Source organism: Ambystoma mexicanum, chromosome 1p (genome assembly GCF_040938575.1).
Source record: "Ambystoma mexicanum isolate Mex_15411 chromosome 1p, UKY_AmexF1_1, whole genome shotgun sequence".
Lineage (NCBI taxonomy): Eukaryota > Metazoa > Chordata > Amphibia > Caudata > Ambystomatidae > Ambystoma > Ambystoma mexicanum.
In genome coordinates, this window is record NC_090921.1 from 1,211,714,895 (window position 1) to 1,211,732,067 (window position 17,173).

Consider the following 17,173-nt stretch of genomic DNA (forward strand, 5'->3'; position numbering starts at 1 on the left):
GTATCCACGCTCTACATGCCCCTGGGCCTCAGGGCACGCACACATACAACCACAAGACAAACAACCAGAAACAGACAGTATTAGGAGCTGTGCGAAAGAGGGAAATACCAGGGGCAGACACCAGGTCGACAGTAGCGGATCCAGAAAGGGAAGCAGCTTTGGCAGACAATGGCAGATTAAAGAAGAGCGTCTTTAGCTCGTTTTTAACTTGACCATTAACTCATAGCTCTCAAATGTGGAGGCAGCAGGTTCCTCAAGTGGGGGCCTTGCACACTAAAGCTACGGCCACCGGGCTTTACCACGCTGAATCTGGGTTTAACAAGTCTCATGCGGTATTGGGGCCTAAGAGGGCAGGAAGAAACCTGGAGTCGAAGGCGTGCTGTGAGATACTGAGGTGCCATGTTTGTCACACATTTATGTGTGAAAGTCAAAACTTCATGCCTGATTCTAAGTTTTACAGGCAGCCAATGTAGACCCCGCCAGCCCACTGTAACATGCACTCTCATAGAAAGACATGAGATTGCCAGCACTGCACCATTCTGTGAGACCTGCAGGGCTGCTATGAGGGAGTTTGTGCAGCCACTGAGAAGACAATTACAGTAGTCCAAATGTCTGTTGATAAGGACAGATGCCAAAGTACCCAGGTTCTCTGAGGAAGGAAAATGGTGAATGTTGCATAAAAGCTTTGTAATCAACCCACAGAAGGAGCAAATGGATGCCACATGATGTGGCATGAACAGTTCAGAGTCCAGAACCACTGCTAGGTCTTGACCCTTTCAGCCACTGGGATCAACGTACCCATGAGTATAAACTGTTTATACTCTCCTGGAAGAGACCTCAATCTCATTGTGGGAGCTTGGCTGCATCCTCAGAATATGAACCTGACAATCTGACAACCACCTGCGTGTCATCTGCGTAATCGGCCACCTGGACACCCAGACTAATCAGCAGGAGCAGAAATGGAATCAGGTAGACATTAAACAGGGTTGTATCGAGGCCCTGTATGAATGCCTTGTCTGACGACTCTCTCTCTCTCCTAGCCATTCCCTTACTGTGGCTACTATCTATCGGCCACCCGGTCAAATTTTCTCCTTCCTCTCCGAGTGGGCGGACCTCTCCTCCTCACTCCTGTCCTCAACCACTCAACTCCTCTTTCTTGGAGACTTCAATATCCACCTGGATGCCTCCTGTCCCCCTCTGGACACTTTTGCAACCTCTGTGACTCTCTCTCACCCTCTATTGTCCCGTCTGGGCTGACTCATTGTGCAGGGCACAATCTTGATGCTCTGATCTCTTCTGACCTTCCCCTCTCTGTCCCTCTCTCCACTCCTCTCTCCTGGAGTGATCACTTTCTCCTATCCTCCCACCTCACCTTCCCTACCCCTCAGGCAAAGCCACCTTCATCACTGCCACCCTCCTTCTTGGTCATCCGACCCATGAAGCGCATGTCAGTTGAGGCTTTCGCCGCCACCTTCTCACCCCCCCTTCATCCTTCGGCTGACTCCCACCCTGACACAGCCCTCTCCACTCTCCACTCTGCTATATCTGATAGTCTTGATATCCGTGCCCCTGTCATGAGAATCCGCCTGAAGCCCAAAGCCAAATGTAACTCCTGGTATGACTCGGATCTCGTCACCCTAAAACGCAAGTGCAGGGTGGCAGAGAGGAAATGGCGTGCTTCATGTTCATCCTCTGACAAACTGGCCTGCCGCCTGCTCCAAAGGCAATGCCGGCTCTCCGTTCTCACCAAGAAGAGAGCCCTTATCCAAGCCCGCATCTCTGCGGCATCTAACAATTCGGCTGAACTCTTTCAAATCTGCAAGGAACTGGCCAACCCTGCTGCAGTCTCTACCTCTCCTGTCCCCTCCCAAGCCCTCTGCATGGCACTGACCTCTCACTTCATTTAAAAAACTGAGGACATCCTGTCCTCATTCTCCTCCTATCACCTCCCTCCCTCTATTCCCTGCTCTTCATCTGGCCCTTCTGCAGTCACCCCTCCTCCCTCCTTCTCTGCCTTTCCCCTTTTCTCTGCTGACGAGGTTTCCAGACAAGTCCGATCTATGAAAGTCTTGTCGAAACAGGTTCACCCCTGTTCCTCCAAAATTATCAAGGACCACATCAACTCCCTGGCTCCTGCCCTGGCTGACTTCTGCAATCACTCCTTCACCTCTGGAGTCTTCCCATCCCCCTTGAGCACTCCCTTGTGCACCCTCTTCTTAAGAAATCCTCTTCCGACCCCTCCTGCCTGGCTAACTATTGCCCAATCTCCATCACTCCCTTCCTGGGCAAGCTCCTGGAGAAACTGGCCATCTCCAAACTTAATCTCCATGCTGAATCTGTTGGTAGCCTTCATGACCATCAGTCTGGCTTCAGAGCTGCCAGAATCACGGAAACTGCTCTCCTGAACATCCGTGAAGACCTGCTCTCCAACCTTAACACTAACACTCCGTGTGTTCTCATTTTGCTCGATCTCTCTTCTGCTTTTGATACTGTCAACCATGCCATCCTGCTCATCCGTCTCCTTGATAACCTGGGTATCACTGGTCAGGCTCTGGTGTGGCTGACCTCTTTCCTCTCCAATCGACCGTCCCAGGTCCAACTGGGGTTCTTCCTCTCTGACATCTTTTTCTCTACCTGTGGTGTTCCCCAGGGATCTAACCTCTCCCCCTGGCTGTTCAACCAGTATCTGGCACTCCTTGCCCACCGCATCACTGCTCTATGCCCCAACTTTCAGTGCTATGTGGATGATACCGAGCTCATTTTCAGGCTACCCTCGGCCTCCTCCTCTCCTTCCCTCATCTCTGACTGTCTGTCTGCTATCCAGGAATGGTGTGCCGCCAATGACCTCTGCCTTAATGCCAGTAAGACTGAGATTCTACTCATCGGCACACCCACTCCCTCCTTCCCTGCAGCTCGCTGGCTGGCCTCTCTTGCCCCTCTTCCTGCTCCTACCTGCAAGGCAAAAAACCTTGGGGTCCTCTTCGACTCCACACTCTCCTTCTCTCCTCCTCACATATCTGACGTCTCTAAGAAGTCACACTACCAGCTGCACCTCCTCAGAGGTATTCTTCCTTTCCTCTCCTTCCCCCAGAAGCTCACTGTCTCCAGATCCCTGGTTCTCTCTAAGCTGGACGACTGTAACAGCCTTGATCTAAATCTGCCTGCCTCTACTCTCTGCCCTCTGCAACTCATCCAGAACAGGACTGCAAGACTTGTCCTTGGCCTCAAGCCCCGGGACCGTATCTCTCCAGGACTGAAATCCCTACACTGGCTCCCAGTGGCTGCGAGGATTAAGATCAAAACCATCTGCATTGTCCACAAGGCCTTGTGGGGCCTGCGGCCAAAATACCTTCAACTCTCTCTTCCTAAATATCTTCCTTCTCAAGCTCTTCGCTCATCCGCCTCCAACTCCCTCAGGGTCAGCCGCTTCTCCAAGCAACGAGTTGGTGGTAGATCTCTCTCCGCGTCAGGGGCCTTCCTCTGGAATTGCTTTCCTGCCTCCCTGAAACTTGAGGAGAACCATCTCCGGTTCCGGAAGCACCTCAAAACCTTCCTCGTTGCTTCTGCTTTCTCTCCCCCTCTCCCCTGCTAAATTCCTGACTGAAACTGCACTGTGTCTGCAACTGGGCCACTCTCACTGATCTCGGTCCTTGGCCCAGCCACTCTCCCCTTGCACTGCCTCCCTGGTAACCCCTGCACTGCGGGACTGTCTCTGTATCCCTACAGCCCCCTTCCCAGCACTTGTCTGCACTTACCTTGCACTTGCCACCAGCTGGCCCTTATTATTTATCTTGTGTGTCTACTAACCCAGTACTGCACTTTCCCCTCTCCCTTTCCCCTTGCACTTTTCCCTTCCCCTCTACCCATGCACTTGCGCGATCTGAATGACACCTGGCCTAGTAGGATCATTGTCTGTCTTCCCTTGTCCCCCATCCCTGTCTCGTCGTGCCTTGAAACACTTGAGTGTAGGCCCGTTACGAATGCCATATCATATCATATCATATCACCCCACAGGAGATAGGGGAAGGATCCGAACAAACTTCACCAACACTCACCATAGAGTTCCTAGGTCCCAAGAAGGAAGAGATCCAGAAAGCTGCTTTTGGAGAGCACCCGGCCAAAGACTGTAATCTACCCTTGAGTATGTAATGATTAACAAGGTCAAATGCTGAAGATAATTCCAACAGTATTAGGACCGATAGTTATCCTTGATCCATGTTCAACAGTAGGTTGGTTTGCAAGTCGAGCGTGGCAGTTTCCCTACCATACCCTTTCGGGAAACCGGATTGGCAGGACATTAAGATCTCATTGCCCTCCAGAAAGTTTTGGAATTTTATGTGTGCCACCTTATCCAAAACTTTCAGCAAAAAATGTACATTTGTAATTGGACGATAATTGTCCAAAACGTAGGGATCCAATGACTCCATTTTCAGAAGGGGGTGACCCACGCCTCATTCAAAAACAGAGGAACTCTACCTTCATCTCAGAGATTGTTTGTACAATGCTTCAGTACAGGGAGTAAAGTCGAATGCAGGGGGTGCTATCTCGGGACTCTGCCTCTTTAAAATCCAACGCCATAACACCACATTATCTATTGAATATTGGACTGGTGACTAGTGACATTATTTAAGAATGCATTGTGTATGGACTGACACCAATCCTTATCTTCTACTGGAATTGACAGATGTGGAGGTTTGTTCTTAAACTCCTGATGAATGGAAAACAATACCTTTGAACCCGATTTTGTTTTCAGGATCATATGATGATTATAGACTTCTTACTTAGCTTTAATGAGTGCCTCCTTGTATTATTTGACCAGGAGTTTATAATTAGCTAACGTTACAGTAGAGGGATCTGCCGCTATGGTAAAGGAGTGTTTGAAACATGATTATTACAGTGATTGTTATGGTCATCGTTATTGGTTTATAGTCCTAATGTAGAAAAAAAAATGTCGACTTACAAAAATGTAGAAAAAAAATGTAGAAAACAATAATGTCGAAAACCTATACATATAATGAAAAGAGTCAAATTTTTAGAAACATTTTTTCGAAAAAAAAGGCAATTAGCACCATCAATAAATAAATAAACAAGAAGAGTATCATTTACTAGGGGGATCCCCCCAACCCCTCTCACCCAACACCCCCCGGCCACCCCCTCACCACCCCACCACCCTGTCACCCCTCATACTCAACACATTTTAATGATATATATTTATTTATTTTTTCAAAAAAATTCTAAAAAATTCGACATTATTGTTTTTCGACATTATTGTTTTCTAAAACAAAAAATCGACATTTTGACTTTCTACATTATTGCATTCTACATTATGACTGACCACCATCGTTATTATTATGAATGTCTCAAGGATTCCTACATGTCCATAACTATTAGAACAATTTGTTACATGCTAAATCCCAGAACAGATGTTCAAATGCTAACCACAGATACAGGGGAGGGAGGTCCACCCTGCTATGGTTGAAACTATAAGCAGGGATTTCAGAGACTAACAGTGCATTCTGTGACGGGTCAAAAGGACAAGCACTCACATCTGCCATTTTGGTATTTTCTTTATTTATCAAACACAAAAAGTAGACACTCCTAACTTTCCCTATGCTATGGGTTTCCCTACCTAACATAAACTAACTAGGGTGCTCGTCAGTCATGGGTGAGTCCAAACTGAAGATCAGTCCTCTTTCCAAAACTAGTCTAGCCTGTCCCTGCCACTATCAAAACCAACTAAGGTAAAGTAGAATGGCACCCTTCTCCTGTGATTGGTTCTCCAGCAAGTTCCTTTTAGTAACTTATTTGTAGATAGTTATTTTCAAATACTTTGATCAGTTCATATAGTTCATATATTGGGCCCTTTACTTTCTCTATCACGTCCTTGATGCCGTGGTTTCTTCTTCCGATATTCTTCTCTCTTTCCTTCTTTATCAAACGTGCCACTTTTTCGCTACTCAGTGTCCATTCTTTACCCTGGTTGGGCCAGTTATAGATATTACCAAAATGTGTCTCACTCTTCTCTACCACTTTATAGTTACTGGGGTATTACGCTTCCAGTAACAACTTTTACTTATTTCCACCTCTGGGATTTTACTGAGACGAGCATGAAGGTTCCAGTAGTAATTCTCTCTTTTCTCTACTTCTTGGGCTTTCTGGGATGGTATGAATATTCCAGTAATGATTCTTGTCTTTCTCTATTATTCTGTTTTTACTATGGTGTGTATCCCCATAATGATTCTTAACTCTCTCTGTGAATTGGCCTGCACCCTCTTACAAAGATTCTCACTCATCTTCTGTAACTTTAATATATGGTCCTCATTGGGATGATTGGATGTTATTCTCGGTATTCCTCCCAGGTCTCCCATGTTCCCCATTACCTTTTTCTCCCACGGTCGGCATCACCGGGCCTGCGTTCAGAATGGGAACCTTTTTTTGGTTAGTCAGGTTGTCTTTTTTCTTTTTGGTGTACATCTCCCTTTTGTTACACCCATTGCGTGTCGAGTTTGGGCAGGTGGTTTTGTGGTCATTGTTGGACTTAGCAGTCCACCAACTCTCAATCACACCACAACCTCAGACTTGGTTCCTTCTCTGAGGTTTCCTTCCCTCAATTAGTTCTCTTGCTTCAGGTCTTCCCCATTTAGTGTTTCCATGCTTGACTCCCTCAAGTCTCAGAAACGGCATGCTTTAGTTTTGTTCAGCTCTCCTCGCACAGCTGACATGAAGCTCCCGGGCTTATCTCTCATTCTGGACTCCTCCTCCTTGATTGATGAAGTGTTGCTGGGTCATCCCCAGTGGTCCGTCAAAGTCCTTTTTTTCTCTTGCCTGAGTCTATATTACTCGCATGATCATCGTCTTCTCAGTATTAAACCAATACTGCTTTTCAGATTCACATAGACTTTCTGTATGGCAATACCAAACATCAGCGTGTTCTTCTGATCTCCTTTGTGTAGAAGTTGTTAATTAAGGATAACAGACCAGTGACATAGGGAGTTCCTCATATGAATGGGAGTCCTTATCCCCAAAGGGAGAGTCTCTCCCGGTGAGGTCCCGCCTGCCTCTACCGCTAGGGAGGGTATTGCGTAGCAGGCTCACCTCCCTAGCCTCATAGGTAAAGGCTCCCACCTGGGGAGAAGTGACTGAATCCCGAGATTCCTCACAATTCTCAATCCCTGATATTTATTTGAAAACGTACACTTGAGATGTAGCTATGAACTGCAGACACTTGTGGATAGAGTTTTATAAGAACAAAGCAACACAGTTGTTGACACCCCAGAAAGTTAACATGCACTGTTTCAGGCAGAGACTGACACATATATATTTACTTTTAGGAAAAATGACGACAAGCACAGAGAGTGCACCTAAAGTTGAAAAGCTGAAACTGCTGAACCGGGACTGTGTGTTCAAAGTAGTTTGTCATATGGTTAAAGCAAAAATGCCTCTAATAACACCGGAATTTCCTAAATTAGGAGTATCTACCCTATCATGGATTGTTATTGGTCAATTTATAAAAATAGGATACATTCTTTGATGTTTTGACCATACACTGATATAAAAGTGGCTCTGGGTCACTTACACTGGACTTACTTCTGTATTAAAGGACACATGTTGCACAAGCATCAATTTCATTATCTATTAAACACAACTAGCGTATTATGTAGTCAAGCATTCAAGACGCGTGAAATCTATTATAAAACTGCCCCTACACTTAGCACAAACTGTAACCCTGATTCCTACATAACTTAAACTAAACATCTATTCAAAATGTTATAAAAATAAAGGTCATTATGCGTGAAGCATCACTTGTGTTTTTTTTATTGTTGGGAGGAGAACATGGCAGAGAAGCTGTTATGCAAAATCTACTACAATGAGGGGATTGTGGGTAGTTACAGGGAGAGTCAATCCCCCTTTTTAAGCAACAGAAGCTCAGCATAAGAAGATGGAAAGGGAGAATGTGATAGATTGGTTATCGGGAGAGGATTCATAAACACTGCCTAAGTTGGTTATAAAGCATTATACTAGAAGAGCAATTATAACTGGTTATAAAGACTCACAATGGCAGACTGATTTAATTGGTTTGCATACGTTTAAAAATCACAACGTCTGCAAATATATGTTAACATTCCTACACGTCTTATCCAAGTACGCTTTTGCAGCGATTCTGAAAGCGATTCTGAAAGATAAGACAGGCACAGAGGTGACTAATTATTTTTAAGTAAAAAAAGGCCCAAGCAGGTAAAGTGTTTTTGAACAAGTCATTGAGAGCGCTGCTAACGAAGTTCAAAATTTAGCACATAGTTGCACATACCGAGGTCAAGGTACACAGAGTACAGCATTTAAACAGAACATTAAAAAGTACGTAATGGTATTATTTTGGTGACCACCATACTTAACAATACACATATGCCCTGTAGATGTTTATAAAGTTGGAAAATGCTAAGAACCACAAATCTATCAAAATGGGCTCTAGGGAAGTCACTGACAATAATTTGCAATGACGTGCATTGTCAAGGGTTTTGACCCATCTTGAATTATTAGACGGGGTAGATGTGGGGATGATCCCAGAACAAAACTAAATCAATAGACTGGGTGGATGTGGGGATGAGCTGTCGCCGCCCATCATTCCATCCCAGAACCAGGAAAACCGCGCGGTTGTGCGCACACCAAAATGGTTGTCTAACCTGCCACCCACCGGTGCCAGCATGATGGACCGGAAGCGCCAGGGGTGAAAGGTGGTGTCAAAGGAAAAAGTACAGTGTAGTTAGACCAAAAGCGCCTTAAAATTCACTTTGTTTTCCTGAATGCAAGCTCAAAGTGCCTATTTCAAACATTGTAGGATATTCTAAAATCTTACTGAACACCAGCAGACATCTGGCAGAATGAAGTGTTGTGTGCATACAAAATCTGGGAAGATGAAGAGCCCAAAACAATGTTTACAACAAAACTGGCTGAGCTGTGGATGTCAGCAGCTTAATTGAAATTGGATTTAAAACCACTAAAACAGAAATGTTTAAATTAAATGAGTGACCTACTTTTGAGCGTCACATAGTTGCAACTGTTAAATATCATGGTTTTGAACTTAGAATCAGTATTGTAGCTGCATGTGTAAAAATTGTAAGTTTGATTTAAACTGGGAACTAAAGTGACATTTAGCTCAATTCTGCCTGACAACTACCCCCGACAGGAGAAACCTGCTCAGCCACTCTTCCCAGGCCTAGCTGCATCCTGCTGCCCCTGCCAAAAGGAGATGACACCTCTCTGATTGGGTTAGGGGAGGAGCACCTCGGGACTGCAGGAAGTTGGACAAAGCCCTGTCCTGGACTCAGGCAGATGTTATATTGGGGGGGTCGTAGATGGCTTCCTCCTGGGAGAAACTGGGAGGGGCAGTGCCTCTGCTAGCAAACTGAGCTTGGGGGAAGTGTATAAACCAGTTATTCCACCATGTGATGTGGGAAGCCACACCCCTTTTTGACCAGGGCATAATTTTAAAAAGATAGATAACTTATAGTGCGGACTGGTCAAAATTATATAAATAATATAATTATTCTTGGGATTTTTCCATGCACATTTTAAAAGGCGGTAGGACCCTGTGGTGTATTCTGGGGGGTTGCTAGCAGAAAAAAGGTCTTACTCCAAATGTCTGCATGTTAAAAATCTGACACATCATCAATTAATGTCCATACTCCTTGCACACATTTGTGTAATTTTTGGTAAATGTCCGATATTGGTAAACAGACCAAAAAGCGCAAAATGTTGTAATTTCTGAATCCCAGCTCGCAGGAACATGGGGCTTGAACGGAGATCTGTTTTAATTCATCTGTAATATGTACATGTAATTTCAACAAATTGTGTATCGGGGAAATATGTATTTGGATCAGAAATAGATTTGTGTGCACATTGACAAGGGGAGTGTCTTTCTGTAAGCCATAAAGATGATACACAACCCTGCTCCCCAATCAAGGGAGAGGGGAGAACTGGGCCAATGACAAGTGAGAGGGGCAGGCTTAGCTAGGCCCAGCCACACACCCATTTTCAAAACACATAAAAAGGAACATTGAAACCCAGGTAGGGACATTCACTTTCCACTTTCTTGCGGGACGCTTTGCTGGGAGACTTCAGACTTCACATCCAGAGATCCAGACTTCACATCCATCAATCTCCATAACCTGTAGCAGAAATTAACTCCAGAATTTGTAGCAGAGAGGCCTGAATCCACAAGCTGAATCCTCTTCAGCAGGCCTCAAAACCAACCAAACTATTCAACAGCTGTTTGAATTGTTTGCCAAGAACGTTTGCAAGAACCTGTAGCAGCATCCAGAAAGCAGTGCTGTATCCGGAACCAGAGAGAACCACAAACCAGACCGTTGTGAGCAGAACCAGTGCTTGACAGACCCAGAGAGCAGAGCTGACCCAGATAGCTTCCGAACCACCCGCCGGAAGTCCCGTCCAACCTGACCAGACCTTGATGGCTTATTTCAAAAATATAGTGTGAGTACTCACTGTGCAAAACCAATCTCTTAGTTTAAAATAATCTAATCCAAACTATTTTAGCCTATTAGAACTGCCTCCTAGAATCGTGTCATTCTGTCATCTTTAAAACTGAAAACTGTCATCTGTCATTCTGAGCTTTAAAATTTCAAATCTGAAAAACTACCTTGACTAAATCGGCCGTATCTCCGGTACCATTTATGCTAGGAGGGACATTTAACTTTTATCTTAAAGCTAAGATTCTAGGCTAGTACCGACTTGCTACTCCGTATAGGGCCTCCGTGATTACGCTCGACGCACACGTTTAAATTTGCCGCGATTTGACATTTTGCACAATTCCAGCCACGTGTAAAAATCAGCAGCTCCTTGCTTTCCTTTGCTAAAATTCGTTTTAACCTGCTCGTTACTCATAGAGCATTGCTAAAGTGAGCCTGAACTGATATAAACTAGATATCACCCACCCTGAACCCCCTAGAGGGAATTAAAAGCCTTTTTAGCATATTTTTCACTTAATTGCAACCACATCAAAGTATCTTGCCTGTGTTAAAACTCATACCTGTTTTCCTCTAAGCTTGCTAGGGGGGAACTGAATTATATTTGATTGCATTGCTGAGAACTGTGTGTCTTCTTTCCATCTCCTTATATTGCATAAAGGGGGGGAGTGAATTGTCAAGGAAAAGTGATTACATTGTCTTTTGTTGAAGCTATATCAAGTTATTTTCTGTACTGCATTTCATTCATCATTGCGTGTCCTTGAAGCCATAAAAGCATTCTCAGCTACTTCATCCTCTCTATATCACTTCTAAGCCATCAAAAAGAGTGTACCACTGTAACATTATCCATTGTTGATCACTATCATCCTCACAAGTGTGCTATCAAATATTAATTTACTATAGAAGTGTGATATATATATATTGTTTAATTTTTCAAATAAAACCTTTTAATTTGTGAAACAAACCTACTTCTTGGCTCAGTGGGGTCAGGGGGATTCTCAGAGATGGGTGTGATATAAGGGTTGTCATCCAGAGTACATGACAGGGACATAAAAATATATCAATAAGGGTTTCCATCAGCATCCCAGACTAGGCATTGACTTAGCTGTAGTGTTGAATTGGATCCGCTTACAGCATTTGCGTCTGCATGCCTATCAAAGGAAAATATTTCTTTTAAGTCCCTATCCAGATACCACATTTAGTTGTATGAAAACTCTCTTTAGGGCCTTCCTTGGGAATGGCACAACACATAGACAGCATTAAGCCGTTGATCAGTACCTGGACAGATATAAATAGTAGTTTCTGTACTTTGTTTCTATACTATGACATTGTAGAATCTTAGGGGTGGGCGGCAGTTACACACCTCGCTCAGACACATGCCAATCAAAGGTATGAACAATGTGATTGTGAATACTCAGTATATTAAAAGTCATTATGTGCCAGTGAGCAAAGAACATTTTGATGCTATCACCATTGTGATAATGGATGATCAAGCTTTGCCCATCTCATTCTAGTATGGAAAGGTGATCGCAAAACTACATCCTCGTAAGGTCATGGTGGTGATGAAAAATTATGGCAATCCCACCCTTTACATGGATTATGACATGACCCAAGAGGCTCACAGCATCTTACACATGGTGTTGGACCTCCTAGACCTTATAAAAGAAGGTGTAGTCCCATTCACAAAGAGTCCGCAAATTCCAAGAAAGGGTGCTAAAGAACCGTACATTGTACATCTACAAAAAGTGCAAAGTCAGAACTTGATATTTTCCAAATACCACCCACACACATCCAAGGTAGAAAACAGCTATGTTTTGGAAGTCTTACTGTTAGCAGCCCTCATGGACAGCGGCCCCTTGAAGTGTTTATACGAGGATTCTGCTTTGCTTGGATTTAAACAACAGCCTGTTATACTTATCATGTAAGAAAACTAATGCCAATGGATCAAACGTTGCGGCTGATGCCAGGGTGGCATTCGTATGCTACAACATTGCAAGCCTATTTAGTCAAGTTGATGTGATGCTTTGAGATTGCTTGATATCCCAATCAATTGTTATGTTTACAGGGCATATATAAAATTGCTACTAAACCACAACAATGATGCCTTAAGTAGTTGGCACACTTAGAAGCATCACAATGTGCCAATGCCAAATACCCTGTTGATAGAGTAACTGTTAAACCTATCAACATTCCAGGAGTAGGCACATCAACAACCAGGACGACCTGTTCTTGGGACAGTTACCGAAACTCGTGGTAATAGGATTCACGAACAATGCAGCTTTCTCATGGTCCTAAACTGGGAATTCTTTCATCTTCTAGCACATGAATGAGTTATACATGGTCCTATGTTGTGATGGAGAAAAGATATCTAGTAAAGAATTGATGTCTAGTTTTCAAAGCCACAACAGCATAAGGGAGTATATGCATCCAGTGGTGTTAACTGGGAAACATTTGAAAGATTGTGGCATAGCTGTGGATCATGAACCATCTGCAAAGGGCTACACCCTTTTTGTCATATATATGCCCTGATATGCAATGTGAAGATTGTTATTCTTTGGTCAATAACTGTCTTGCCTGGATAGAGGAGCACAGTGAAGTGATTCTCAATCAAGAACATTTGTAATGCATCAACTTCAGCTAAAGTGTATGTAGACCTATATTTTCTTTTTTAATTTTTTATTTATTTTAACACATAGCATTTACAATCATTCCGAAATTATACATCTTATGTAGCATAATTGCAACTTCAAGGTCCATTGCACATTGTTATAACACAATTGCGTCTTCTTCCTCAACAACACTGTTTGCAAGATATCGTTTGTATCTGTCCCAAATATTTGTAGGACGATTTGCGGCATGCATTAGTTCAATGTATATTTCCTCATTGTCATTTGCCCAAAGCATATCTTTATCCCAATCACTCTTAGTAAGTGGGTTACTGCTTTTCCACCTCATAGGTATAGCCCCTTTTGCTAATAGTAAACCAAGATGTTGCAGTTTACGCCACGTGGGGTTCATCTTCCCCGTGGCTCCCAGAAGATACACCGTTGGGGACCTTTCAATGGGATGGTCTGCCATTACATCCAGAGCATAACATATATCTCTCCAGTATTCAGTTAAGTGTATACACAACCAGAACTTGTTTAAGGTGTATGCCTCTGCAGTTCAGCATCTGGGGCATTTGCCATCCGTTGTTGTGTAGATACGTTTCAATTTAGCTGGTGTGTAGTGGACCCTGTGTATCAGCTTGTAACGTGCATTACAGGATATATGTTTTGTTAGCCTGCAAATTTGTATCACTGCTTATTAGTGATTGGATGCCCCAGATCCACCTGCCACCTCCCTTTGGCACTTAGAGTATTGGTGTTTGGGTTGTCATTATGAGCTTGTACAGTGTTGAAGCAGGCATTTTAACCATTGTTGTAGTCAACATGTAGCCCAAACCTAGGTGTATCTCTGGCTCTGTTAGAAATGCTTTCCACACCTTCGCAAAGGCAGATCTCATGCGTAGGTAGTACATTTTCTGTGTTGGTGTGCTTTCCACCTTCCCCTTGATTGTTTCCCATGTAATACATTCCTTGTCAGGGAAGAGGGCTCCCATTTGATTGATACCCTTGGCGCTGCAGTGTGTGGCGATCTCTGAATCTAGTGTGGGTGCTAAGTAGTGGGCCCCACATAACGGCATATTCGGATTGTACAATGTTTCTGTTCCTTGTGTTTCAGCAATCTTGGCCCAAGCTGTGCACGTCCCCAATGCCTGGTCTGTGATGTTGTAACGTTTGGGGCGTGTTGCCGCAACCTTATGTAGGAGTACAATCACTTCTTGGGCCTGCACGATGTTTGCCTTGTGCCTCTGTTTGAGATAAACTGTCGCCCACTGTGACGCAAAGTGTGCTTGCATTGCCAAATAATAGATTTCGAAGTCTGGTGCTGTTAGTCCCCCCTGGGAGTATTGGTCAGAGAGTACCCGCCAGCTCACTCTTGACTATCTGTTCCACACCAGTCAATTGCAAGCACTCTTCATTTTCAAGAAGAATGCTCTTCCCGGCCAGAGCTAACTTGCCCATCATCGATATTGCTAGGGATCTCCATATTTCCATTTTAACACAGAGGGCATCCGCTAAAATATTGTAGTTCAGTATGCGGGACAGTTGCGCCATTCTGGCCACATGCACACCCAGATATTTCATATGAATGGGGCCCAAGATTAGTCCATGGAGCGCAGATGGGCGGGCAGTTGCGTCAGTGAGGGGGAATATTTCTGATTTAGCGGTGTTCAATTTAAGGCCAGACTATGGACACCTATATTTTCAACCAAAAGGTGGTAATTGGCAGATCCCTTCCACATAAATTTGGGACTGGTGTCCAACAGGCATGGATGCCTTAATCTTATATAAATTAAGTACCATGGTGTGGATTGCATCTGTACGATATTAATTATTTTCTACTGGCTCTTATTTCCTTATCCCTATGCTGTTTATACCTTTAATGTGTAGGGATTAGGACGACGTGGGACGGGAGGTGATAAGTGATTATGTATTGTAATCCTCATTACTTCGACTCCTACTCACTCATTACAATCCTTGAATCACTGAATTCTCTCCCTGTCCAATGCCTATTGACCTTCTTTCCAAGAACAAAAGAAGGAGGTTTGTGAGGGGAGCTTTATCACTCAGTTATGGATATGGGATATGTTTTTGTTTTAAAATGGTTTCACCATGGTTTGACCTGATTAGAAGGTGGATTACCTTCAATGTGCAAGGATTGTGAAGAGGACTAAGAATAATGCCAACTACCATATGTCAGAACTCATGCTAACACTATTCATGGGTTAATGTGGATGTGCATTCACAAAAAATTTTATTGATGAAAATTTTGACACAAGTTAAATTGGGATCCAATCGTCATACATTTGTAATAAATAACAATGGAAATATAACAAAACTTAAACCATGTTGGAAATAGATTAAGTACATCAGTATATAAGTTGTTTTTTTTTAAAGAAATTCTATTAGGAAGTACCTTCACAATGAGGTTATTTACTTTTGACACATTAGGGAATATGGTGATGTCGAAGGGGTGCGTTGTAACTGCATCAATTACCAAATGATGTTCTGTAATGACATTGTTTATACTCTGTGACCCTGGTGATAATATGGCAACCCTCACCCTATGACAAAATATTGAGAGCCTATCCTGAACTCTGCAACGTGGTAAATTGTATCCACCTGAAGGATGGTGCTGGTAGTGGTGTCAAAACATGACTTGTCATTCATTTCATTGAGGGCAGTCACATGATCACACCATTTACATTCCAAATCTTAGCGTATGGCAGGTACATCAGGCTTACATCATCACTAAGTACGAGGGACAGGCATTACTATCAGTGCAGGCATTGGTCAGGCAACCATTTAGTGTAACTTTAGTCTGAGAACGTTTTCAAACAACAATTCCTGAAGATTAACCATCACCCATTTTGGAAAGCTCAGAGCATTGAAGGTTATTCTAGGGGATTGGCGATGGAGGTCAAAAGAGTATAGCTGCAGACTGTTGGGACGTCACATGCGTTGATATATCCTGATGTTAGTGCTTCTGAAGAAGGTCGACAAAGACTGGTCTGGGAATCAGGGAAAGACTACAGAGATAGTTCCAGAAAAGAAGGTGTGTGCCTTCTCTCTTGTTTAATTCAATGCTATTATTCAGCAGTTAGCAAATGCTAAGAACTCTTTTCTGTGAATACCAATTGTGTCACAAATGTTTGGATAACTGTTGCTAACACCTGGAGTAAATCATTAACAAATTAATTTGAATGATGGAGAAAAAAAACCTGTAACATTCTGGTGTATCAGATAACAGACTTGTCTCTAGCTTCCATAGCAAAACATTGGCAATAATTCTCTTTTCGAAATGTCATACGATTTTGCTGTGAAGTCACAAGAGAGTATTGTGTGATTGATAATATACTGTGTGATTTGACATTTCTTCTTCTCCCTTGTGTCTCTTAGGAACCAACAGAAGCAGAGAACACCCATCACTCCAGCCTCATCAATCTACAGCTCCGGTATGCCTCCCATCTTCACCATCTTTAATGCTGGTCTATGGGTACCATGCAGGAGGTCAGAAACTAGCAGAGGGAGGTCAAACACAACACAATGGGCCTCATTACGACCCAGGCGGTAAGGGGTTTACGCCAGCGTAAACATCGCCGACCCTTACCGCCTGAGTACGAGGTCCCTTTGCGCCATGGTGAGTTTAACGCCTGCTTTTTGCAGGCGTTAAAATCCATGGCGCTAAGGGACCTTGATGTTAATTACGCCACCATAATTTACGGTGGCGTAATTAACGCCTTCCCCACTCCCATTATGCCCTATGGGGCAAGAATGGGAATGGGGAAGGGCAAAATGGGGATTGGGGACTTACCGCCCCGCCAAGGTCGGAATGGGGCGGTAAGTCCGCCAACCACCATGGCGGAATTGAACCCTTAGCGCCATGGACCATGGTGCTAATAGCACCATGGTCCTCCGCCAAGGTCGTAATGAGGGCCAATATATATACATGAAAAGAGAAATGACATCAGAGAAATCAAACTTCACTCACGTTGGCAATTATAGTAAGAGGCAGCCATTAATTATTCTGTGTGTTGCTCAGCCAAATACTGGTATTGGATGAAACACTCAGGGCTAAAATGGTGT

At 43.7% G+C, this 17,173-nt stretch overlaps 1 long non-coding RNA gene across 3 annotated transcripts in view; it reads left to right on the top strand.

Moving 5' to 3' along the window:
- LOC138451945 (uncharacterized) overlaps positions 1–17,173 on the top strand; it is a 309,075-nt gene that overhangs the window by 281,265 nt on the left and 10,637 nt on the right. For all 3 annotated transcript variants that reach the window (XR_011260196.1, XR_011260198.1, XR_011260197.1), the window contains exon 2: positions 16,487–16,542. This is a non-coding gene — a long non-coding RNA (uncharacterized lncRNA). The remainder of the gene's footprint in view (positions 1–16,486; positions 16,543–17,173) is intronic.